Raw genomic sequence first — 27573 nt, forward strand, 5'->3', positions numbered from 1 at the left:
ACCGGTTTACAAAGCCTCAGCCGACTCATTTGTCTATATCTGTGGCCGACTCGCTCGTGATTGGTTTTAACCTCGCCGCGGTGATCATCAACTCCGCGGTGGGTAACTACTGGCCTGACGTATCAGGGTATGGAGCAAGCAATGGCAACGTTCTGCACCGGGGTTTCGTCCGTGTCATACTGCCCGGAGAATGAACGTGTGCAAGGTTACCATCCTCTGTGGCCCGGTTTACATTAACTCGCCCGTCCGCGCCGGCTTACAGCGCCGCGGCCAACTCGTCTGTTGCCCGGGCGAATCAGGACATTTGTTCACTACGTCAAAACAAACATGGTTGACTCGCTCGCGCCGGTTTACAGCGCCGCAGCCGGCTCATCTGTTTGAGCTGCCTCTGATATGGCGGCCGTCTTTTCCATCCGTCTATTGCGGCCTGGTCTACATCGACACCACCAGGACTGCATCTGTCTGCATGAGCGAATTATTGAATATGAGCAAGTCACTACTTGGGAAGCCCGGTTTTCTTCCAACAGCTTGGAGGAAAATTGTCATGTGTTATCAGCCGCCGTCGGCACTAGACGGCTCAATGGGCAGGCGCACAAGTCGCCGCCACTACAGTTTGGTTAACTTCAAAACATCCAGTTGGAAGGAACCATTGGTCGAGTTGCTGACACGGCTCATACGGGATCATTTATAACCCGCCGCAGTCACTTCAACCTTCTGTGGATTCACATCGCGCTATCAGCACCAAGGATATACACCTTATGCTATGGTCAATATGGAGAATCTCAAAGCCAACTCCTCGAGTCATCTTGAGACTCGGAGGCTACAATGATATGACTCGGCAGCATTGGTCGGTTTCAATGCATTCAAGAAATCTGGGTCATTGGAGGGGAAAATAACCCGGTCCCGGAGGCTACCGCCATATTGGTAAAAAGGTTTAAAGGCCGTCAGAAAATTTCCGGCTTAAAAAGAAGGATTCCGGTTTAGATCCGGCTCAAGAGACTTGACATCTCCCACAAAGCACTGAAGCTCTTAAATATCCGGTTCAAGGTAAATTTGTTTATCACAAAGCCTTGAAACTCTCAATATCCGGTTTTTCCGGTTCAAAAAGAATTTATCTCTCGCAAGGTTCGAGTTCTCAGGAAAAATTAAAGGGACCAAAAGGAGTCTTTACAAAGCACAACTCAAGCATAGGTACCTTGCTTTAATGACCATTGGGAGCTGATCGTATTCGAATTTAGCTTAACCCTTTTGGTGTGACCCTAATCGTATTCGAATCAGAGTCGTTAAATATTCTCATGATCACTAGGGGGCTTCCTGTTCAAACATAGGTCGTATTCAAACCAAAGAGAACATAGCTGTCGATACCCTTTTGATCGGCACACTGCCGAGCTCATTGGGGAGTTTCTTGGTCATATTTGAACCATAGCTCAACCCCCTTTGGGAACCGACGTGGATCGTATTCGAATCAGCGTCGTTAAAAAACTCTCAAGGTCATTTGGGGGCTTCCTATTCAAACATAGGTCGTATTCGAACCAAAGAGAACATAGCTGTCGGTACCCTCTTGATCGGCAACGCCAAAGCCACTGGGGGCTATATGATCGTATTTGAATCTTAGCTTAACCCCTTTGGGACGGTTTTCTGATCGTATTCGAATCAGAAGCCTCAAAACTTTTGAAGTCTCTTTTTGCAAACAGTTTTTGGGTTTTATTTGAAGCTCTTTTGATCATATACAAAGTGTATATGAGTGGTTGCTATTTAACCCGGTTTGACTTTGGATGATAAGTCGCCATCATATGACAATCATAAACATTTGGAAGTCTTGATTTCTAAAGATTGGGTTATCACCCTTACTGCACAGGTCATGTAAACCGGTAGTACAAATTCAATATCACAGTGGTTATATGTGAGATATTATGACCCGCCCTGCGGTAAACCGCCAAGGGATCTTGTGATCTACTTGTGTGCAGGATAAGACTACATTTGGGTGGTTACCGCCCTGGCTTTTAACGTTAAGTCGCCAGGGCATATGTTGTTTAAACTTTATGCAGGATTTACAGGGCTATAACTTACATAAATGATTAAGTTCAAGCCCATCATCAAAGATTGAAATTGGTGTCTCAAAAGGGTTATCAATTCTTGATTTTCTCACAGGCTATAAGCCGCCGGGTTATAAAAGTTCCGGCTTACAATGGAGGCGTATTAAATTGCCATCGGCCAAGAGCCGCCGAGTATTTCAGCTCCGGACTTACTTATCAACGGATGAGGTATTCAAAGTCGCTTTGGCGCACTGGCTATTATTTTATCAATGGATATGATTTATTATACAATGGAAGGAATAGTCCCGAGTCGCTGCAGGCTTACGACCCGGCACTTGGGGGCTACATTATTTACATTGAGATCACATCAAATATGCAAGTCCCATGTTACTGCCAGCATATACCATGGCACTTGGGGGCTAATGCAAAGTTATTTTTGCTCAACTTATTGAAGACCCGACTCATCACATTCTAAATGAGCCGGCCCTTAGGGGCTACCAATTGCTCATGTCGAAAACTCAAGGTACACAAGCCTTAATCCATTATATTGAAAGATCCACTATTCAGTTGGTAGAGTACAAAGCTCTTAACCTTGTGGACGTGGGTCCAAGCCCCATGGTGGAGATTACATCATATACTGTTATTATCAATGAATCATATACAAAGTCTCAGCTCAGTAATATCTTACTGACCCGGCCCTTGGGGGCTACACGTTGCTGGTCAAGTTTACATGATCATATTTACAAAATCCCTGCTCATTATTGCATAATGACCCAGCCCTTGGGGGCTACGCTGGTTGAAGTTTATATGAGCATAAGGCAATTACAAGTCCCAGGTTGCTGCAAGCATGACAACCCGGCACTTGGGGGCTACATAATATGGAGTATTCAGTTTTTACTAGTGACTGAGATGAACAATATGGATTTCTTCAAAGTGGCAGCATTTATATTGAAGCAAGTCTTAAGCCATCACTTTGTTCTACTCAAGACTTGGGGGCTACAGGTATTATATTATTATCGAAGAAATATTTTCAAATTCTTTGTTTTGAGTAAACCAGATTGACCGGGTGTCACCAATCATTATGACCCTGTGTCTACAACCCGGCGTCATCAATAATCATGAACCGGCGTTGGCAACAATCATGACCCGAAATTATCAGCTTTTATAACCCGACAATGGTGGTAATCATAAACCGGCAAGTTTTACATCTTTAAGCCGGCTGGATATCAGTTGAGTATTTCAGGGACTAATATTTTTGTCAAGTCAGAGCATTGAAGGCCAATTCAAACTGACTCTTTATTTACAAGAACCAATATCAACAAATGGGTTATGAAGCTGGCCTATTGACTCGGATTTTCCAGGAGAAAATGTCAAGGACTTAAGGATGATCAGGTGCCAGCTTACAGGAATATTTAACCCGGAGCACAACCTGCCAAATTTGTTCTTGTGTTTATATTGCAGATTAGTTTAACATGGATGAATCCAAATTAAACTGGGGGCTAATGTCGGGGATATACCCCGCGGTATGACCCGGCCGGACTTGGCGCTTCACCGTGACCCGCCAGAAGACTGGCGACTCACGGGTCTGACGGCTCACTGTCAGACGACTCACGAGCCGGACGACTCCCGGATGACCCCAATGGCGGGTCAGATAGAAGACTAGGCCCAAGGCCCAGATGCCCGGCTCATGAGATGGTGGGCCGGCTTAAGAAGAAAGGGATGACGAATATTTCCTTTACAAGGAAGCAAGACCCGGACTTGTAATTAACTTGTAAGAGAAGATAGACTAGTCCTAGTCCTACTAGGACTCCACATGTAACCCACCCCTCTAACTTATATAAGGAGGGGCAGGGCTCCCCAAAGAGGGACAAGACAAGAAACAATCTCTAGGGCAAAACACCGAGAGCCGGTTCCCGGCGACTCTCCCGTGATCATAATGAGACCTAGCCTCAAACAGCATGTAGGGTTATTACCGGATGATGTTTCCCGGGGCCCGAAGCTGTCTAAATCCTCGTCTTGTGTTGCGTCTCTCGATTCCGCTCAATCCCTCTCAAGCTACCACATAGATGCGTTGTCCTCGCGACTAAGTCCTGACACTAAGGACATCTGCCGTGTCAATTCCACGACAAGTATGGTAGCGCATGACTTTATTGTTAATAATATGGAAGGGGGGCTTAAATACAAATTGTTCTTTGATACACATCACCCTGAGACTATTACCTTGCCTGCTCCCTCCTTGTTTAATTTGTCTGCAGGTCCGTATCTCGTTCCGTTGGCGGCCATTCACGCCTACCGGAACCCTACACCAGCCACGGAGCCGGAACCACAATTTGAACCTCCACGACAGTCTAATTACTAGTGGGATCTGGAGATGATTTCCAATCAGTGGCAATCAGAGTCTTCTTCGTCTCAGTACGACCCCAACTACAACTATGGATATCCACCAGGCCATCCGTGGCAATAAACCAACTTAGGCCAAAAGCCTAAGCTTGGGGGAGTACGTATTTCCCACCGACATTACATTTATGTTCACACACACTCATTGCTAGATATCGGTGCTCATACTCTTTCACTGTAATATCCATGCTAGTTTATTTTCTTTTTCTTGCTTCCTTCTTGTGTGTTTAAAAAACCTTAAGAAAACCAAAAAAAATAGTGGTAGCTTTTAGCTAGTTTACTTTCTTGCTGTAGTAGTAAAAATTAAAAAGAAAACCCAGAAAGATTTCCCATTCTTCTTTTGCTTGTTGGGAGCTTTCCCGTGTAAATAGTTTTATTTCTTTTCTTTTCTTTGGGGGTCGATGGGAGAAGACCATGATTAAATTGTTGAAGTGGCTCTGATATGCATTATTGTTGATTTAACCAAGAGCCCATATTGCCTTGTCTTCTCCTGTTTATTGAATGCTCGCAGATTCCAGCTTAGTCCAATGCACGTGCACTCTTATTATTTTCACATCGTTCGGTCGTGCAAGTGAAAGGCAATTATGACAATATATGATGGACTGATTGAGATGAGAGAAGCTGGTATGAACTCGACCTCTCTTGTTTTTGTAAATATGATTAGTTCATCGTTCCTGATTCAGCCTATTATGAATAAACATGTTTGCAATGACAATTAGAGATTATAGTTGCTTATGCCATGCTTGATTAGCTATGAGTTATAATGGTTTACCTTGCGTGCCAACATGCTATTAAAATGGTTGTGATGTGGTATAGTGGGGTGGTATCCTCCTTTGAATGATTTAAGTGACTCGACTTGGCACATGTTCATACATGTAGTTGAAACAAATCAACATAGCCTTCACGATATTTATGTTCATGGTGGATTATATCCTATTCATGCTCGTACTCAATGTCTATTAATTTTAATGCATGTTCATGACTGTTGTCGCTCTCTAGTTGGTCGCTTCCCAGTCTTTTGCTAGCCTTCACTTGTACTAAGCGGGAATACTGCTTGTGCATCCAATCCCTTAAACCCCAAAGTTATTCCATATGAGTCCACTATACCTTCCTATATGCGGTATCTACCTGCTGTTCCAAGTAAATTTGTATGTGCCAAACTCTAAACCTTCAAATGAAATTCTGTTTTGTATGCTCGAATAGCTCATGTATCAACTAGGGTTGTCCGTATCTTCCATGCTAGGCGGGTTATTCTCAAGAGGAGTGGACTCCGCTCCTCACTCATGAGAAAATGGCTGGTCACTGGGATGCCCAGTCCCATGCTTTATGCAAACTAAATCAAAATAATTGCAAACAAAACTCCCCCGGGGCTGTTGCTAGTTGGAGGCACTCGTTGTTTCGAGCAAGCCATGGATTGATGCTTGTTGGTGGAGGGGGAGTATAAACTTTACCATTCTGTTTGTGAACCGCCTATAATGTGTGTAGCATGGAAGATATGGCCATCTCTTGGTTGTTATGTTGACAATGAAAGTATGCCGCTCAAAGTATTATTTATCTCTATTTCAAAACCAAGCTCTGGCATCTCTACAAATCCCCGCTTCCCTCTGCGAAGGGCCTATCTATTTACTTTCATGTTGAGTCATCACCCTCTTATTAAAAAGCACTAGCTGGAGAGCGCTGCTGTCATTTGCATCCATTACTATTAATTTATATTGGGTATGACTATGACTAGATCTCTTTTACCATGAATTACAATTTTTAGTCAGTCCTTGGTCTTTAAAGGTTCTCTGCATTTATGTTTTGCGGTCTCAGAAAGGGCTAGCGAGATACCATCTTATTATATCATATTATGATTGTTTTGAGAAAGTGTTGTCATCCGAGATTTATTATTATTGCTCACTAGTTGATTATGCCATTGATATGAGTAAACATGAGACCTAAGAGTTTTTGTGAATGTGGTTAGTCATAATCTTTGCTGAAAACTTGAATGCTGGCTTTACATATTTACAACAACAAGAGCAAACAGAGTTTGTAAAAGTTTTTCTTTATCACTTTCAGTTTATCAACTGAATTGCTTGAGGACAAGCAAAGGTTTAAGCTTGGGGGAGTTGATACGTCTCCGTCGTATCTACTTTTCCAAACACTTACCCTTGTTTTGGACTCTAACTTGTGTGATTTGAATGGAACTAACCCGGACTGACGCTGTTTTCAGCAGACTTTCCATGGTGTTATTTATGTGCAGAAACAAAATTTCTCGGAATGACCTGAAACTCCACGGAACATATTTTTGGAAAATATTAAAAATACTGGAAGAAGAATCCACGTCAGGGGGCCCACACTCTGTCCACGAGGGTGGGGGGCGCGCCCCTGCCTCGTGGGCCCCCTGACGCTCCACCGACCTGAACTCCAACTCCATATATTCACTTTTGGGGAGAAAAAAAATCAGGGAGTAGGATTCATCGCGTTTTACGATACGGAGCCGCCGCCAAGCCCTGAAACCTCGCGGGAGGGCTGATCTGGAGTCCGTTCGGGGCTCCGGAGAGGGGAATCCGTCGCCGTCGTCATCATCAACCATCCTCCATCACCAATTTCATGATGCTCACCGCCGTGCGTGAGTAATTCCATCGTTGGCTTGCTGGACGGTGATGGGTTGGATGAGATCTATCATGTAATCGAGTTAGTTTTGTTATGGTTTGATCCCTAGTATCCACTATGTTCTGAGATTGATGTTGCTATGATTTTGCTATGCTTAATGCTTGTCACTAGGGCCCGAGTGCCATGATTTCAGATCTGAACCTAGTATGTTTTCATGAATATATGTGAGTTCTTGATCCTATCTTGCAAGTCTATAGTCCCCTACTATGTGTTATGATCCGGCAACCCCGAAGTGACAATAATCGGGACCACTCCCGGTGATGACCATAGTTTGAGGAGTTCATGTATTCACTATGTGTTAATGCTTTGTTCCGGTACTTTATTAAAAGGAGGCCTTAATATCCCTCAGTTTCCGCTAGGACCCCGCTGGCACGGGAGGGTAGGACAAAAGATGTCATGCAAGTTCTTTTCCATAAGCACGTATGACTATATTCGGAATACATGCCTACATTACATTGATGAATTGGATCTAGTTCTGTGTCACCCTATGTTATGACTGTTACATAATGAACCGCATCCGGCATAATTCTCCATCACCGATCCAATGCCTACGAGCTTTTCGCATATTGTTCTTCGTTTATTTACTTTTCCGTTGCTACTGTTACAATTACTACAAAACCCAAAAATATTACTTTTGCTACCATTACCGTTACTTCCATATTACTTTGCTACTAAATACTTTGCTGCAGATACTAAGTTATCCAGGTGTGGTTGAATTGACAACTCAACTGCTAATACTTGAGAATATTCTTTGGCTCCCCTTGTGTCGAATCAATAAATTTGGGTTGAATACTCTACCCTAGAAAACTGTTGCGACCCCCTATACTTGTGGGTTATCACAGGGAGTTACCAAAGTAATCCAGGAGTGGATCACTGGACAACGGTCAAGAACATCCTGAAATACCTGAAAAGGACTAAGGATATGTTTCTCATTTATGGAGGTGACAAAGAGCTCGTCGTAAATGGTTACGTCGATGCAAGCTTTGACACTGATCCGGATGACTCTAAGTCACAAACCGGATACATATTTTTATTGAATGGTGGAGCTGTCAGTTGGTACGGTTCCAAGCAAAGCGTCGTGGCGGGATCTACGTGTGAAGCGGAGTACATAGCTGCTTCGGAAGCAGCAAATGAAGGAGTCTGGACGAAGGAGTTCATGTCCGATCTAGTTGTCATACTGTCGGCGTTCTGGGAACGGGGGTCCCCAGACTTGCCTGCCTGCGGCCCATGGCGTGGCTCTCCAAGTGGGCCCGTACTGCCCATCTTCACTAGCAAGTACTCAAGACCCTCGCGAGGGGCCAAGCCTCGCGAGGTGGACGACACAAGACCTCCTCGGGAGCGGCCTCACCGGGCTAGCTAGCGAGGGGCGGAGAGATCAAGGCAAGGGGTACCTCGCGAGGTTTCCCGTGACGTAAGCCATGACGATCAAGGCCAGGCGGGCGCCAGCGATCGCAGTGTCCTTGTTTCCTCTTTGGTGCTAAATGGGCAACCGTAGGCGAGGAGTCTTGAGGCATCAGGCAAAGGTTTCCATATCGGTGCAATAAGACCAAGACCAGCAGGACGGAGGTCACCGTGGAGCCCAAGATGGCGTCACCACCAGATCCTTTGGCAGGCAAAGACTACATTTGTAAGGATAAGCTGTACTAGCTGTCCCCCTTCAAACTTGGCCGTTGTGGGATCCCTTCCCGCTCAATATTTGGGAAGAGGACCAGGGCCTCTATAAATAGGACTAGCCACCACAGTAGGAAGGGGATCGGTTCCATTTTCCATCCTCACACCCACAAGTTCACCGAGCACAAGAACACCTCTCCTAAGGGGGCTGTTCTTCTCTTGTATTGTTCATCCTCAGCCCAAGAGGCAATCCACTGCCACCACACTGGAGTAGGGTATTACACCACAACGGTGGCCCAAACCAGTATAAATCTTGTGTCCCCGTGTTCTTTGGGTTCGGCGAGCTAGTCCGTGAGATCGTGGAGTGCGAGAGCTTAGGAGAGGAGAGATCTTCGTGTGCACCCCAGTGTTCGAACCTTGAGGGTTTTGACGAAACCCGAAATCCGACATTTGGCGCGCCAGGTAGGGGGTGCGCCGGAGCCTCTCTTCCGCCAATTGATCCATTGACGCTCCGCGGTTCCGATGTCCGGCGACCCAAGAACCGGCGCCGACCGCTGGGCAGCTTGGCCAGCCCGGGCGGCGTTGTCCACCCAGGAAGACCTCAATCCCGCGCTCCAGGCGGCACGAGCGCCACCTAACGCTGCGGGGCGCGGGCGGCGTGGCCAGGCGCCATCCACCCTTACTCCACGAAAGGCGCGAGCTGCTGCAAGGGCCGCAAGGCACACTGCGGCGACGGCGCCGCACACCTGGCGGGAGCAGGCGAACATGCGGGCTGCACTCATGGTGGCACGGGAGCTGCTGCGGTGCTGACTGATGGAGAGCAACCGGGATGCACTGCTGGAACGCGTCGCCGAGCTACTGGATGCAGCAGCCACGGGAGTGCCGCCCTTCTGCTACCAGCTCACGCCCCAGGCAGCAGCCGGCTCCCATGGCAGGCCTCGCCGCGCTCGGGTCCCCCCGAGTGCGCCCGGGGGTCTCATCGACATCAGCGCGACAAAGGTGGAGGGCGCCCCATCACACCAGCACCACCCCCGATGGGTGCGGGCACGAGCGCTGCCGCACACGGCCCCAGCGGAGCACTACCTTACCATCCTCAGGACGGCTTGATGGGCCGGGCGACATGGAGCATGGGGCACTTCAGCAAGGTCTTCGGGGCAACGGCCTCGGAGGCCTACGTGCCCCGCATGATGAACCAGGAGTACACGCCGGAAGATGACCCGACTCGTTCCTCGAGCCAGGATGGGAAGAGGAGGCGCTAGGAGCTGAGGCCTTCCAGGAGTCGCCCGAGAGCCCCTCCTACCACATCGTCGACAACAGCTACAATGTACCACTAATCTCCCAGGGGCAGGCTTACGCTAACCATGAACCGCAAGTGAATCAGGTCACAGCGCCAGGCGGCGGTTCCGGCACGACAGTATCCGTCCCACAAGGAGAGGCTCACTGGGGGCTGCGTGGGAGGAGCCAGGAGCAAGGCCCCTCCCCGCGTCGCACGGAGCAAGGCGTTGCCCGGAGGTAGGCCCTCTGCCGGGGAGGCGCCGGCGAGCCTTCCCCCGGCAGAGGACCCGTGGTCACCGAGGGCGCCGCTGGCGTCCCCTCTGCCCCATTTGGCACCGTCCTGGTTTCCGGTCGTCCCAACGGTGGTAGAGGGTGGCGCAAGGCAGGCCCCTCATCTGGCGATATGAAGTAAGGCTCACGCCTGTGAAGGTCTCCGCTCGTGACACTCTCACGTAATAATGAGTGGGGCTGTACACGCCCCGGAGCCTCAGGAGTGCCGCCCTCGGGCCTCGGGGGCTCCCTCCCACGTCCTAGTGGCAGCACTTAGCTCCGCGCTGGTGAGAAGACTCGAAGACAAGAAGACTAGACTAGGCGCCGGATGCGGCCATTTGCTTTTAACCTCTTTTCTGTAGCCCTGCTTTCTGGCTTTGGATTTAAGTTGGAGTTGAGTTTTCATTGATGCGCGCGGGGGGTGCCTTTTCTCGTTCGTGCTATTTCTTGCAATCTGGTTCTTGCCTTATTTCGGAGCTCACGCTCATTGCCTCCCCCTCACCAGCTCCTCGTGAGCGGGGCTGAGCATAACGCACACGCACCACCCGCGGGTTCTAAGCCTTGCAGGATAAACAGCAGGGATACACGGGATCAATCGGACATGTCGCTCGCCGCGTCCCCTGGGATGTCTTCAGACGCGTCGCTGGCATCACCATCACCTTCGACGGCGCCACCATCGTCCTCGTCGACCACGTCACCTTCGTCTGCCGCCACCACTACCGCGTCGTCCTCGGAAGCGAAGGCCCTGACCAGCGCATCCACATTGTCTTCCACCCATCGCGCCAGGTCGCCCCGGATGGCCTCCAGAACTGGGGCAATGGCGGCGTCGAAGTCAAAATTGGGATAGGTGTTCTGGAGATGGCTGAAGATGCAAGAGAACGTGCGCCCGAGCATGCTGCGGCTCCTCTCTTCAAGAAGCTGACGAGCTCTCTCGGAACGGTTCTCTAGGCGCATCACCACTTCGGTGAAGAAGCGGAGGTGACTGGCGTAGTCGTCCGCGTGGGGATGACGGGCGTTCTCATCGCAGATATGGCCCAGCACCGCGTTGGCCCTATTCCTGAGGCCCTCAAGCATGAGGGCGTGCACGCGCTTCAGCGTCCGTCGTTGGAGCACTTCCTGCCTGATCTGCCGCGCGATGGACTCAGTGTCGGCGATTCGCTGCTGAAGAGGAAGCAGCTCGGCGCGGGCAGAGGCCAGTTCAGCCCGCGCCGAGAGCAAGGCGACTGCGGCGGCCTCCTCGCGTCGTTCTGCCTCGGTCAACCTATACTTGAGGGCAGCAGTCCTGCCCGCAGCCTCGGCTTCAACGAGCTTCAGCTTCAGGTCATGCCTGCTCACAAGATCTGCGCAAGCCTCGGCCACGCGGCGGTCGACCTCCTCCTGGACACTGGCCTCGCGCGCACCGACGGCATCCTCTGCTTGGGCGACTTGGCGCTCCCTTGTCTCCAACCGCTCCAGCTCAAGGCTGCGCTCCATGGCTTCCAGCGCCAGCGCTTCCTCACGCTTCAGGACCTCTTCCTCCTCGGTGGGTGTCCCCCTCATCGCTGCAAGGGCGGCTTGGCGCGCCTCCACCTGCTGCTCCAAGGATGCGCTCTAGGCCTGGAGCTCCCGCGCCCGCTTCTCTGCAATCTCGCGGTGGCGGTCAGCCTCACGGGCTTCCTCCAGGGCTCGGGAGCAGGCCTCCCGCGAGGTCGCGAGAGACGCCTCGGCCTTTGCATTGTCAAGCTCACGCTGGAGGCGCCTGAGGTTGATGGCCACCTTTAGCTTATGTCGCTCCTCCATCAGCCGACGACCCTCGGCTTCGAGGCGCACATCTACGTCCGATAGCTCTCTACCGAGCCGGTTCATTGCGCCCACTGTCTCTCGGAAGACCTCGTGGTGGACAACACTTTGTTCGCACTCAAACTTGAGCGCGAGGCCGATGCCGCCCATCGTCCCGGGGGCCGTTGACGGGACCCGAGGCGGCTCGCCCCCTGTCATCTGGGGGCTGGGGGCTGGCGCTCCCCTGATGGTTGACCGAGCCCCGCAAGAGGCCTGAGTTGGTGTAGGCCTACCACTTGATGAGGAGCCCAGGATCGAAGCCAACCAGCCGCCATCCACGGTCAGAGGAGGAGCTCTAGGCACGCCCGCTGCGCTCCAAGCAAGGCCGCGAAGGAGAGACGGTGAAGGCACGGGCTCAAGGCGCCTCGCAGGCAGGCTTGCTTCTCCAGTTGGCCCCGCGCCAGGGGCAGCGTGCAGGCCTAGGGCGCTCAAGGTTAGCGGGAGAGACGAGGCGAGCGGAGGCTGCCTCTCAGGAGACTTCATGGCCTTGGTGGAAGGGATCCTGAAGAACCACCGTCAGGAAAGGGAAGCGGCACACGCGGAATGACAGGGATAAGGTTACTCATCAATGGCGATGTACTTCCTCCGCTTCAACGACCCGAAGGCACCACTGCTGCAGCTTGGGGACCCCTTCCTCTTGCGGAGCTCCTCAAAGTCCACACGGAGCCGGCTAAAGCGCTGGACGTGGCGACCCTCGCGGGGCGCAACTGGAGAAGCGCCCAAGGAAACGACCTTCGGAGCGCCAGGCTGGAGAGAGCTACTAGACTCCGCCTCGCGACAACCAGCCGAGGCTTCAGGAGCTTCTGTCTCAGGAGCGGCGGACCGCGTCGCCCCCTCAGCTGCCACCTCAGGGCAAGGATCATGGGTTCCCGAGGATGACACCTCGGGAGCCTCAAGCAGCATCGACACCTTGGCGCCCACGCCCCCGGCCTACAGCGGTGCTTGCCCCCCAGCGTCCACTCTTGGGGCAAGATCGGGGCTGGTGGCAAGAAGAGGAAGCACGATGATGGGGTTCTCACGGGGCCCCACAAGGCCGACTGGACGTAGCCCCCATTCATCGAAGGAGGGCATCTGCTCCACAAATGCCAACATGTTCAAGCAGCGGTACAGAAGACAACTCTTCCTCGGCATGTCGTCTGGCAACGGGACGCCCGTCAGGACCTCGAGCACTGTCCGCCGCGCCTCAAGGGGGAGCCCGGACTCCTGAAGTCTCATGTGGTCCTTGCTGTTGAGCAAGGCCCACATTGGTCGGGAATGGCGCTGAAGCGGAGAGACTCGGCGCCGGACATACTCCTTCACCACCATAGGCACAGTCATGCCAAGGTCTTTCAGCCTCTTCAGCCGGAGCCAGACGGAGACAAGGCGCGAATTAGCAAGCCTCTCGTGGCGCCAACCACAACTGGGAATGGCGGGCGCCGATGGAGAAGAGAGCAGGGGCTGGTGAAGGAAATATTCCCTAGAGGCAATAATAAAGTTATTATTTATTTCCTTATATCATGATAAATGTTTATTATTCATGCTAGAATTGTATTAACCGGAAACATAATACTTGTGTGAATACATAGACAAACAGAGTGTCACTAGTATGCCTCTACTTGACTAGCTCATTGATCAAAGATGGTTATGTTTCCTAGCCATTGACATGAGTTTTCATTTGATTAACAGGATCGCATCATTAGGAAAATGATGTGATTGACTTGACCCATTCCGTTAGCTTAGCACTCGATCGTTTAGTATTCTGCTATTGCTTTCTTCATGACTTATACATGTTCCTATGACTATGAGATTATGCAACTCCCGTTTACCGGAGGAACACTTTGTGTGCTACCAAACGTCACAACGTAACTGGGTGATTATAAAGGTGCTCTACAGGTGTCTCCAAAGGTACTTGTTGGGTTGGCGTATTTCGAGATTAGGATTTGTCACTCCGATTGTCGGAGAGATATCTCTGGGCCCACTCGGTAATGCACATCACTATAAGCCTTGCAAGCATTGCAACTAATGAGTTAGGTGCGGGATGATGTATTACGGAACGAGTAAAGAGACTTGCCGGTAACGAGATTGAACTAGGTATTGAGATACCTACGATCGAATCTCGGGCAAGTAACATACCGATGACAAAGGAAACAACGTATGTTGTTATGCGGTCTGACCGATAAAGATCTTCGTAGAATATGTAGGAGCCAATATGGGCATCCAGGTCCCGCTATTGGTTATTGACAAGAGAGGTGTCTCGGTCATGTCTACATAGTTCTCGAACCCGTAGGGTCCGCACAGCTTAACGTTCGTTGACGATATAGTACTATGAGTTATGTATGTTGGTGACCGAATGTTGTTCGGAGTTTTGGATGAGATCACGGATATGACGAGGAACTCCAGAATGGTCCGGAAGTAAAGATTGATATGTGGATAGTAGTGTTTGATCTCCGGAAAAGTTCCGGAATCCATCGGAAGGGGTTCCGTATGTTTCCCGAAATGTTTGGGCGCGAGAACACTTTATCTGGGCCAAAGGGGAAAGCCCACGAGGTTTTTGGAAAGCGCAAAAGGAAGTTTTGCGGAGTCCAGGGGCCAGGCGCCAGGGTCCCTGGCGTCTGGGTCTAGACGCCGGGAACCCTGGCGTCTGGCCCTGGAGTCCGAGAAGGACTCTTGCCTTTCGGGTGAAACCGACTTTGTTCAGGCTTTTACTCCAAGTTTTGACCCCAAGGCTCAACATATAAATAGAGGGGTAGGGCTAGCACCCAAGACACATCAAGAAACACCAAGCCGTGTGCCGGCAACCCCGTCTCCTCTAGTTTATCCTCCGTCATAGTTTTCGTAGTGCTTAGACGAAGCCCTGCGAAGATTGTTCTTCACCAACACCGTCACCACGCCGTCGTGCTGCCGGAACTCATCTACTATTTCGCCCCTCTTGCTGGATCGATAAGGCGAGGACGTCACCGAGCCGAACGTGTGCAGAACTCGGAGGTGTCGTGCTTTCGGTACTTGGATCGGTCGGATCGTGAAGACGTCCGACTACATCAACCGCGTTGATATAACGCTTCCGCTTACGGTCTACAAGGGTACGTAGACAACACTCTCCCCTCTCGTTGCTATGCATCACCATGATCTTGCATGTGCGTAGGAAAGTTTTCAAATTACTATGTTCCCCAACAGTGGCATCCGAGCCTGGTTTTATGCGTTGATGTTATATGCACGAGTAGAACACAAGTGAGTTGTGGGCGATACAAGTCATACTGCTTACCAGCATGTCACACTTTGGTTCGGCGGTATTGTTGGATGAAGCGGCCCAGACCGACATTACACGTACGCTTATGCGAGACTTGTTCTACCGACGTGCTTTGCACACAGGTGGCTGGCGGGTGTCAGTTTCTCCAACTTTAGTTGAATCGAGTGTGGCTACGCCCGGTTCTTGAGAAGGTTAAAACAGCACTAACTTGACAAACTATCGTTGTGGTTTTGATGCGTAGGTAAGAACAGTTCTTGCTCAGCCCATAGCAGCCACGTAAAACTTGCAACAACAAAGTAGAGGACGTCTAACTTGTTTTTGCAGGGCGTGTTGTGATGTGATATGGTCAAGACATGAAGCTATATTTTATTGTATGATATGATCATGTTTTGTAACCGAGTTATCGGCAACTGGCAGGAGCCATATGGTTGTCGCTTTATTGTATGCAATGCAACCGCCCTGTAATTGCTTTACTTTATCACTAAGCGGTAGCGATAGTCGTAGAAGCAATAGTTGGCGAGACAACAACGATGCTACGATGGAGATCAAGGTGTCGTGCCGGTGACGATGGTGATCATGACGGTGCTTCGGAGATGGAGATCACAAGCACAAGATGATGATGACCATATCATATCACTTATATTGATTGCATGTGATGTTTATCTTTTATGCATCTTATCTTGCTTTGATTGACGCTAGCATTATAAGATGATCTCTCACTAAATTTCAAGATAAAATTTTTCTCCCTGAGTATGCACCGTTGCCAAAGTTCATCGTGCCCAGACACCACGTGATGATCGGGTGTGATAAGCTCTACGTCCATCTACAACGGGTGCAAGCCAGTTTTGCACACGCAGAATACTCAGGTTAAACTTGATGAGCCTAGCATATGTAGATATGGCCTCGGAACACTGAGACCGAAAGGTCGAGCGTGAATCATATAGTAGATATGATCAACATAGTGATGTTCACCATTGAAAACTACTCCATTTCACGTGATGATCGGTTATGGTTTAGTTGATTTGGATCATGTGATCACTTAGATGATTAGAGGGATGTCTATCTAAGTGGGAGTTCTTAAGTAATATGATTAATTGAACTTTAATTTATCATGAACTTAGTCCTGGTAGTATTAGCATATCTATGTTGTAGATCAATAGCTTGCGATGTTGCTCCCCGTTTATTTTGATATGTTCCTAGAGAAAACTAAGTTGAAAGATGTTAGTAGCAATGATGCGGATTGGATCCGTGATCTGAGGATTATCCTCATTGCTGCACAGAAGAATTATGTCCTTGATGCACCGCTAGGTGACAGAACTGTTGCAGGAGCAGATGCAGACGTTTTGGACGTTTTGACAAAAGCTCGGTATGATGACTACTTGATAGTTTAGTGCACCATGCTTTACGGCTTAGAACCGGGACTTCGAAATTGTTTTGAACGCCACGGAGCATATAAGATGTTCCAAGAGTTGAAATTGGTATTTCATACTCATGCTCGTGTCGAAAGGTATGAGACCTTTGACAAGTACTTTGCCTACAAGATGGAGGAGAATAGCTCAGCTAGTGAGCATGTGCTTAGAATGTCTGAGTACTACAATCACTTGAATCAAGTGGGAGTTAATCTTCCAGCTAAGATAGTGATTGACAGAGTTCTCAATTCACTATCACCAAGTTACTAGAACCTCGTGATGAACTATAATATGCAAGGGATAACGGAAACGATTCCCAAGCTCTTCGTGATGCTGAAATCAACGAAGGTAGAAATAAAGAAAAGCATCAAGTGCTGATGGTTGACAAGACCACTAGTTTCAACAAAAAGGGCAAAGGGAAGAAGGGGAACTTCAATAAGAATGACAAGCAAGTTGCTGCTCAAGTGAAGAAGCCCAAGTCTAGACCTAAGCTTGAAACTAAGTGCTTCTACTGCAAAGGGACTGGTCACTGGAAGCGGAACTACCCCAAGTATTTGGCGGATAAGAAGGATGGCAAAGTGAACAAAGGTATATTTGATATACATGTTATTGATGTATACTTTACTAGTGTTTATAGCAACCCCTCGGTATTTGATACTGGTTCAGTTGCTAAGAGTAGTAACTCGAAACGGGAGTTGCAGAATGAACAGAGACTAGTTAAGGGTGAAGTGACGATGTGTATTGGAAGTGGTTCCAAGCTTGATATGATCATCATCGCACACTCCCTATACTTTCGGGATTAGTGTTGAACCTAAAATAAATGTTATTTGGTGTTTGCGTTGAGCATGAATATGATTTGATCATGTTTATTGCAATACGGTTATTCATTTAAGTTAGAGGATAATTGTTGTTTTGTTTACATGAATAAAACCTTCTATGGTTATACACCCAATGAAAATGGTTCGTTGGATCTCGATCGTAGTAATACATATATTCATAATATTGAAGCCAAAAGATGCAAAGTTAATAATGATAGTGCAACTTATTTGTGGCACTGCCGTTTAGGTCATATTGGTGTAAAGCGCATGAAGAAACTCCATGCTAATGGACTTTTGGAATCACTTGATTATGAATCAGTTGATGCTTGCGAACCATGCATCATGGGCAAGATGACTAAGACTCCGTTCTCCGGAACTATGGAGCGAGCAACAGATTTGTTGGAAATCATACATACTGATGTATGTGGTCCGATGAATATTAAGGCTCGCTGCAAGTATCGTTATTTTCTGACCTTCACAGATGATTTGAGCAGATATGGGATATCTACTTTATGAAACACAAGTCTGAAACGTTTGAAAAGTTCAAAGAATCTCAGAGTGAAGTGGAAAATCATCGTAACAAGAAAATAAAGTTTCTACGATCTGATCGCAGAGATGAATATTTGAGTTATGAGTTTGGTCTTCAATTAAAACAATGTGAAATAGTTTCACTACTCACGCCACATGGAACACCACAGTGTAATGGTGTGTCTGAACGTCGTAACCGTACTTTATTAGATATGGTGCGATCTATGATGTCTCTTACCGATCTACCACTATCGTTTTGGGTTATGCATTAGTGACAGCTACATTCATGTTAAGTAAGGGCACCATATAAATCCGTTGAGACGACACCGTATGAACTATGGTTTGGCAAGAAACCTAAGCTGTCATGTCTTAAAGTTTGAGGTTGCAATGCTTATGTGAAAAAGTTTCAACCTGATAAGCTCAAACCCAAATCGGAGAAGTGCGTCTTCATAGGATACCCAAAAGAAAATGTTGGGTACACCTTCTATCACAGATCCGAAGGCAAGATATTCGTTGCTAAGAATGGATCCTTTCTAGAGAAGGAGTTTCTCTCGAAAGAAGTGAGTGGGAGGAAAGTAGAACATGATGAGGTAATTGTACCTTCTCCCGAATTGAAAAATAGTTCATCACAAAAATCAGTTCCAGTGATGCCTACACCAATTAGTAAGGAAGCTAATGATGATGATCATGGAACTTCAGATCAAGTTACTACCGAACCTCGTAGGTCAACCAGAGTAAGATCCGCACCAGAGTGGTACGGTAATCCTGTTCTGGAGGTCATGTTACTTGACCATGACGAACCTACAAACTATGAGGAAGCGATGATGAGCCCAGATTCCGCAAAATGGCTTGAGGCCATGAAATCTGAGATGGGATCCATGTATGAGAACAAAGTATGGACTTTGATTGACTTGCCCAATGATCGGCGAGCCATTGAGATTAAATGGATCTTCAAGAGGAAGATGGACACTGATAGTAGTGTTACTATCTACAAAGCTAGAATTGTCGCAAAAGGTTTTCGACAAGTTCAAGGTGTTGACTACGATGAGAGTTTCTCACTCGTATCTATGCTTAAGTCTGTCCGAATCATGTTAGCAATTGCCGCATTTTATAAAATCTTGCAAATGGATAAACAAAATTGCATTCCTTAATGGATTTATTAAAGAAGAGTTGTATATGATGCAACAAGAAGGTTTTGTCAATCCTAAATGTGCTAGCAAAATATGCAAGCTCCAGCGATCCATCTATGGACTGGTGCAAGCATCTCGGAGTTGGAATATACGCTTTGATAAGCTGATCAAAGCATATAGTTTTATACAGACTTGCGGTGAAGCCTGTATTTACAAGAAAGTGAGTGGGAGCACTACGCCATTGCTGATAAGTATATGTGAATGACATATTGTTGATCAGAAATAATGTAGAATTATTCTGCAAAGCATAATGTAACATCCCAAATTTTCAATTTGGTATGTTATACATAGATCATCATTGCATATCATGTTTCATTGCATTTTGACAAAATCCTCGATAAATCCTAAGCAACTCAAGGACCCTCGGAGAGAGTTGGGGATTTTCTCAAATTTTCATATTTGATTTTCATCAAATAATAAGACGAGGATTTTCGTTTTAGTTATTTTCTCTCCGGAAAAATATTTCATCTTAAAAATAAATGAGAGGAGAAAATATGACTTCTCCAAAACAATTGAAATACTGGAGGAAAAATATTAAAATCATTTATTTGAATTTATTTGGATTTTATTTGCAATTTTTATTGCATTAAAAATATTGCATGTTTTCAAATATTTATTTTGTGTTAAAAAAATGTTCACTCTATTCTAGATTTTCTAACTAGACGGGGAAAATTTATTTTATATTTTTCTAACTTTTATTTATGTTTCTGTGAATTATTTTCCGCGGAATGTTTTAAAAAAAAAAACTACGCGCGCGCTCGCCGCGCCGAGCCCAGCCGCGCCAGGCCGCCGGCCCACCCCGCGCCCTCTCCTCCTCGCGCACGGCACGCGCCGCCGTCGCCGTGTCCATGGCGGACACGGGAGTCCGTGCCGCCGCCGCCGGAGCTTGCCCCTCCTCCAAGCTGCTCCCCCCCTTTATAAACCCCCGCACCCCCTCTCTCCCTCACCTCGCCCGCCGCCGCCGCACTTGCCGCCGCCTCCGCCCGCACTCGGGAGCCGCCGCCGCCGCCGTTTGCCGCCGCCGGAGCCGCCCCCTCGCCGCCCCCTCGCCCTACCCCGAGCCCCGCACCCCGCGCCCTCGCCGGAGCCCCGCCGGAGCCCCGCCAGAGCCGCCCCCGACGAGGTACTGCCTCGCCTCGTTCGTCGCCGGTTTTTGTTTTAAAAAAAACCATTCGTTTAAAAAAAACCCTAGATCGGTTTTTTTCGGTTTCATTATTTTGCGAGCGTTCACCGAACCGTTCGTTTTAACGAACGCGTTCGTCGGTTTTTCTCTGTTAACGAACGTCCGTTCTTTAAGCGTTCGTCCATTTTTCTTTTTCGTCGGATTTTTCTGCGATTATCTCAGATTCGATTTCTGATCGAATCTTCGTTTCTGTTTAACTTCTCGCTCGTTTACCGGAATCAGGCGATTCAAGCGCCTAGAGTTTCGTCTCGAAATTCTCTTTCCGTTTAATCTACTCAAACAAGTTTTTGCTACAGTAAAATTTGACCTAGATCCAGAGTAGTAAACGAAGCTTCTTTCTTTCGCCGTTTGACTTTCGTTGCTTCTTTCGAGTTGATTCTTTTTGCAAACCGGAGTTCTTAAGTTGAACTTTCTGGTTGGATCTTTCATTCGAGTTTTACCTGTGCATTAGATGAGTACTGATTGTATGCTTGTTTGTTTGCGATAGAGTACCCGGAGTGTGCCGCTTGTTACTTCGACTCGTTAGGTTTTGCGGATCATCAGCAAGGCAAGTAACACTTTGATCATATACCTTCCATACCAGCCTTTATTGCATTAGATCTATTCCTCAAACATTGCATGATTAGGATCTATTTAAATTGTGGGTATTGGGAAGTAGTTGAGGTAGTACCTAGTACCTGTTCTTTTTATCAAACCCTTGGGAGTTACTTCTACGTTGCTATTATTATTGCCATGCTATGCTCGTAGACGTGGATTGGGTTTGAGAGATATTCATGACAGATGTGAGATGTTTATTAATGGTTCAACTTAAGGTGGCAACCAAAACTCACATCTGGGTGGATTGAGGCACCTGGAGAACCCAGTGTTGTCTGTTTGTATAAGGTCCGCCACCCAGGCTCAAAGGGATCATAAGATTGTTCATGCTAGAAACTCCCGTGTGCAGCCACAAGCTATTATGGGCTCTAGCATAGTTGAGTAGGTTACAAGATCTCTTGAAGAGGTGGGCTAGCAGATGTAGGGGAAAGTAGGTGTACCGGTCCATCCAGAGTAAAGAGTGATTGTTTCTGAAAGACTGTGTCTCGGTCCTCCGTTTCTCAAACACCATGTAATGCGAGAAGTAAAACGGAGGCGATCAAGTCTTGTGGGGAAAAGTGCACAAACCTCTGCAGAGTGTACAAACTAAACATGGTTAGCCGTGTCCCCGGTTATGGACAACTTGAGTATCTAGTACCTGGATTATCATTTGAATCTCATCACCATGTTACTTTTAATTAATTTTGTTGGGTTAATGATGACACTTAAATTGGGATTGAGTTGGAGGTACCTTCTCAATGTTTAACAACCACCATGATAGTTAAATAAAAATTTATTCCTTTGTAGTAGGGAAAAATTGGCTTTTCGCAAAAATTGTAACCATAGAGCTTTCCACCAGCCATATATGCATGTAGTATAGCATTATTACTGTTCATTACTCTCTATGTGTTACTTTGCCAACATATTCTATGTGCTGACCCGTTTTCGGGCTGCAACGTTTCATGTTGCAGACTTTTCAGACGACGAGTAAGGTGCCTTAGGTCGTGGTCTTATACTCAGTGATGCCGCTGGAGTTGATGGACTCACTTATCTTCCAAGTCTTCCGCTGTTATCGTATTAGATGGCCTTAAGCCATATTTATCATATTTAATCTCTTTGGAGATATTCGATGTAATAAGTGTGTGATTGCTACTCTGTTATAAATCCTCCATTTGTACTGTGCGTGTCAGCATTACTGATCCAGGGATGACACTGGTGCACAGCAGCACAGACCATTTGAGGTCTGGTCGCTACAAAGTTGGTATCAGAGCACACGCTGACTGTAGGACACGACCACTAAGCTTAAGCCCTAGAAAGCTTCTCTCTTCTCATTTCTGACCCCTCTCCACTTTCTAATCTTTTAGGAATGGCGGATGCAAGGAGCAAGTTCATGCAACCAGATGAAGACACGCCGTTTGGTCGACACTTGAAGGAAGTCACCAAGTACTTGAACATAGGAATACCAAGCATCACCGGAACCTACAACACCACATTACCCGAAGAGGAGAGCTGGAAGATTCAAGTTCACATTCCAGGAAGGACGTTTGTGCCAGTTACTGAACCCATAAGATTGGTTTTCGAAGCACCAACCTGGAGTTTAGGGAAGAGCATGGCCGCACAAATCGCGATGGGACGCATTGGAGAAGTCTACCACCAGGAGCTTAAGGATACAATTTACCAAATTTGTGGACGCCGAGACGCGCAATGGGAGATGATCAGAACCAAGAAGGATGGATCAATCACAGCTTTCATCCAGGAGCAGAACCAACATATTCGTCGCCAGGAGAACCAGATGTGCACGGACAAGGAAGAACTGAAGAAGGCATTAACCAAGATCAAGGAGCTCCAAGAAGAACTCAAGGCTACACGCGAGGATTATTTGGAGGAAATCAACGCACTAGTAGGGAAGAATGACGACCTGGAGAAGAAGATTGGAGTATTCATGGGAAATCCAGTGCCAAAAGCAGAAGTCGACGAATGCACTTGTCCGGATAACTACATCATCATCGACGACACCGACTCAGAACCAAGTGAAGATGACTATGTTGATGAAGCTGGAGCAGACATCATGGAGTCTTCAACGGATCAGAATTTCTAGTAGACCACCATATCAGTAGTAGTTTTCCCCCCATTTAATAGTATAGTTCAAGCACTTTGTAACGCTAGTTAGATCGATTGTTTTGCCTTGTTTGAATTGATTGAGTGATATTGATTGTCTTTGTCTCATGAGCATATGGGTAGTGTTTCTCTCTAGACCTCATTCTATTCTTAACTCTCATCTTTTCTAAACCTATCAGATGCCTCCGAGACGTGACACCGGAATTGTTTTTCTGCCAGAGATCACCCAGCTGATTCAGCAACAGAATGCCCTGATGCAAGTGTTAGTGCAGAACCAAGGCAACAACAACAACAACAAGCAACCGCCACCACCACCTGTTGATCACTTAGCCCGTTTCTTAAGGCTAAACCCGCCGGTGTTTTCCAGTAGCACCGAGCCGATTGTTGCAGATGATTGGCTCCGCAAAGTTGGAAGGGAGTTGACCACTGCAGGATGCACAGATGCGGAAAGAGTGCATTTTGCCGCACATCAGCTTGATGGACCCGCAGCATCATGGTGGGAGAATTATACAGCCACGAACCCTATTGACACTGTCACATGGGACCAGTTTCAGCAAGCTTTCCGTACAGCTCATGTTTCAGCAGGAGCTATGGCTATGAAGAAGCGTGAGTTTCGCAACCTACGTCAAGGAGGACGCACCGTAGGCCAGTATGTGGAGGATTTCAGTAAGTTAGCACGTTATGCACCAGATGACGTTGCTACAGATGCTGCCAAGCAGGAGAAATTTTTGGAAGGGCTGAATGATGAACTGAGTATGCAGTTGATGGTAGCAACCTTCAATAACTACCAGGAGCTGGTAGATAGAGCTCTCATGATTGAAGGGAAGCAACAGCAGATTGAAAACCGTAAGAGGAAGTGTGGACAAGGAAAGTACAATTCTGGAGCCCAGCAGAAGCCACGATTTACCCCGAAGCCGGGAGGACAGTTTCAGCATACCCATGGAGGAGGTAGTTCGCACAATCATAATGGCTCCAAGAATGGTAATGGGAATGGAGGAGGCAACGGACAGAACCGCACCAACCCATCTACCCCAACCAAGAGGGATCTAAGTCACATTACTTGTTTCAAGTGCCAGAAGACCGGACATTATGCAACTGATTGTCCTGAAGCCCAAAATGGAAATGGCAATGGAAGCTCTGGGAAGAAGCCGAACCCGTTCAACAAAGCACATGTGAACCACGTGAGCGTGGAGGAGGTTGAAGCTTAGCCTGATGCAGTAATAGGTAAGTTTTTGGTTAACTCATTTACTGCAACCGTTCTTTTCGATACTGGTGCATCGCATTCATACATATCAAGGGGATTCGTGAATAAGTTTAAGATGTCCACCCAAGTTCTCAAAACCCCTATGTTAGTTACCTCGCCAGGAGCAGAGTATATGGCAACCCAAGGATGTTTTCAGATACCATTGGCCATTGGTAGGCATGTTTTCCCCTCAGACCTCATTGTTTTGGAATCGCAAGGTTTGGATGTGATTTTGGGAATGGATTGGCTATCGTTGTATGGAGGAAACATCGATTGTGCCAGCAAGACAATTTTGCTTACCACCCCGGAAGGAAAAAGGATCAAGTATGTATCCCGGCATATGCCGAAGAGGAGTCAAGTAAATTCCTTATCAGGAGTTGTACAGGAGGAAGTACCAGTGGTGAAGGATTATCCGGATGTATTTCCAGAAGAGTTGCCAGGCATGCCACCAGATAGAGACATTGAGTTCTTGATTGAACTTTTGCCAGGCACAGGGCCAATATCTAAGAGACCGTACAGGATGCTAGCAAAGGATTTGGAGGAAATTAAGAAGCAGATCAAGGAGTTACTGGATAAAGGCTATATTCGCCCAAGTTCGTCACCTTGGGGATCACCCGTACTTCTAGTGGAGAAGAAGGATGGATCGCTGAGGATGGTTGTTGATTACCGAGGATTGAATGAAGTGACCATCAAAAACAAGTACCCACTGCCAATGATCAATGACTTGTTTGACCGCCTACAAGGAGCTAAAGTATTTTCCAAGATCGATCTACGATCAGGATACCATCAGTTAAAGATTCGAGAGCAGGATATACCTAAGACGGCTTTTACCACCAGATATGGATTGTATGAGTATACCGTTATGTCATTTGGACTGACTAACGCACCTGCCTATTTCATGAACCTGATGAACAAAGTGTTTATGGAGTTTTTGGATAAGTTCGTCGTGGTGTTCATTGATGATATTTTGATCTTTTCCAAAGACGAGGAAGAGCATGAGGAGCATTTACGATTGGTACTTGAGAAGCTCCGAGAACATCAGTTATATGCCAAGTTCAGCAAGTGTGAATTTTGGCTGAAGGAAGTTGGATTCCTTGGACATGTTATTTCTGGAGAAGTAATAGCAGTAGACCCTGCCAAGGTTGACACAGTGACAAGTTGGGAATCACCCACGACAGTTGGAGAAATCCGGAGTTTTCTTGGACTCGCAGGATACTACCGGAGATTCATCGAGAATTTCTCGAAGATTGCTAAGCCCATGACTGAGTTATTGAAGAAGGACACCAAATTCAATTGGACTGAGGAGTGTGATGCTAGTTTCCAGGAGTTGAAGAAACGATTGGTTACCTCACCAGTGTTGATTCTGCCAGATCAACGCAAGGACTATGAAGTTTATTGCGACGCTTCTCGTCGTGGACTTGGAGCAGTGCTTATGCAGGAAGGAAGAGTTGTGTCATATGCTTCACGACAACTTAAACCTCATGAGAAGAATTATGCCACGCATGATTTGGAATTAGCAGCCGTGGTGCATGCATTGAAGACATGGAGATATTTTCTCATCGGAAACCATTGTGAGGTGTACACGGATCACAAGAGTTTGAAGTATATTTTCACGCAGAAGGAGTTAAACCTCAGACAGAGGAGATGGTTGGAGCTCATTAAAGATTAGATATGAGATTGCATTATCACCCTAGAAAGGCTAACGTAGTAGCAGACGCGTTGAGCCGCAAGAGTCATGTCAACACCCTCATGACAGGAGAGTTACCTCAGGAGTTAGCCGAGGACCTTCGCGAGCTATGTATGGAGATAGTCCCAAGGGGCTATTTAGCGACATTGGAGATTCAGTCTACCTTGATGGAAAGGATCAGAGAAGCTCAGAAGACAGACAAGGAGATTGAAGAGATAAAGAAGAAGATGAGCAAAGGAAAAGCCAAGGGATTTCGTGAGGATGAGCACGATACCTTATGGTTTGAAGACCGCGTATATGTGCCAAATGATCCGGAGATCAGGAAGTTGATTTTGCAAGAAGCCCATGATTCACCGTACTCGATTCACCCAGGAAATACCAAGATGTATTTGGATTTGAAGAATACTTTCTGGTGGACCAGAATGAAGAAGGATATTGCGAAATATGTAGCAGTTTGTGATGTGTGTCAGAGAGTGAAGGCAGAGCATCAGAAGCCAGCCGGATTGCTACAACCATTACCGATACCAGAATGGAAGTGGGATAAAATAGGCATGGATTTTATCACAGGATTACCCAGGACTCGTTCGGGCTATGACTCAATATGGGTTGTAGTCGACCGTTTGACGAAAGTGGCTCATTTCATTCCAGTAAAGACCACTTACACCAGTGCTAAGTTGGCAAAGATATACAAGACCAGGATCGTATGTTTGCATGGAGTTCCGAGGACCATTGTATCAGACAGAGGAACCCAATTTACCTCGAAGTTTTGGAAGCAGTTACATGAAACATTGGGAACCAGGCTGGAATTTAGTACAGCTTTTCACCCGCAGACAGATGGACAGACCGAGGGAGTCAACCAGATTTTGGAGGACATGTTGAGAGCATGCGCACTAGATTATGGCTCTAGTTGGGACGACAATTTGCCATATGCGGAGTTTTCATATAACAACAGTTATCAAACCAGTTTGAAGATGGCCCCTTTCGAAGCCTTGTACCGAAGGAGGTGTAGAACACCGTTGTTATGGGACGAAGTTGGAGATCGTCAGTTGTTTGGACCAGATTTGATTAAGGAGTCTGAACAGAAAGTAAGGTTGATTCGCGATAGGCTTAAGGTAGCCCAGTCCAGGCAGAAGAGTTATGCTGATTCTAAACGAAAAGAGACGGTTCACGAAGTCGGAGACAGAGTGTATCTTCGAGTATCACCACTTCGAGGAGTGAAACGCTTTGGAGTTAAGGGAAAGTTAGCGCCCCGTTTTATCGGACCATACAGAGTGTTGGAACGTATGGGAGAGGTTGCTTACAAGCTGGAATTGCCCGAAGAATTGTCTGGAGTACATGATGTATTTCATGTTTCTCAATTGAAGAAGTGCCACGCAGAGATGGCTGAGATACCACTGAGAGATACTGTGCCACTGGAAGCGATTCAGCTAGAAAGTGATTTGACCTATGAGGAGAAACCAGTTAAGATTCTTGAGTATGCCAGCCGAGTTACCCGCAGCAAGCTTATCAAGTTTTGCAAAAGTCCAGTGGAGTCAC

The sequence above is a fragment of the Aegilops tauschii genome, chromosome 5, assembly GCF_002575655.3.
Source record: "Aegilops tauschii subsp. strangulata cultivar AL8/78 chromosome 5, Aet v6.0, whole genome shotgun sequence".
Taxonomy (NCBI): Eukaryota; Viridiplantae; Streptophyta; class Magnoliopsida; order Poales; family Poaceae; genus Aegilops; species Aegilops tauschii.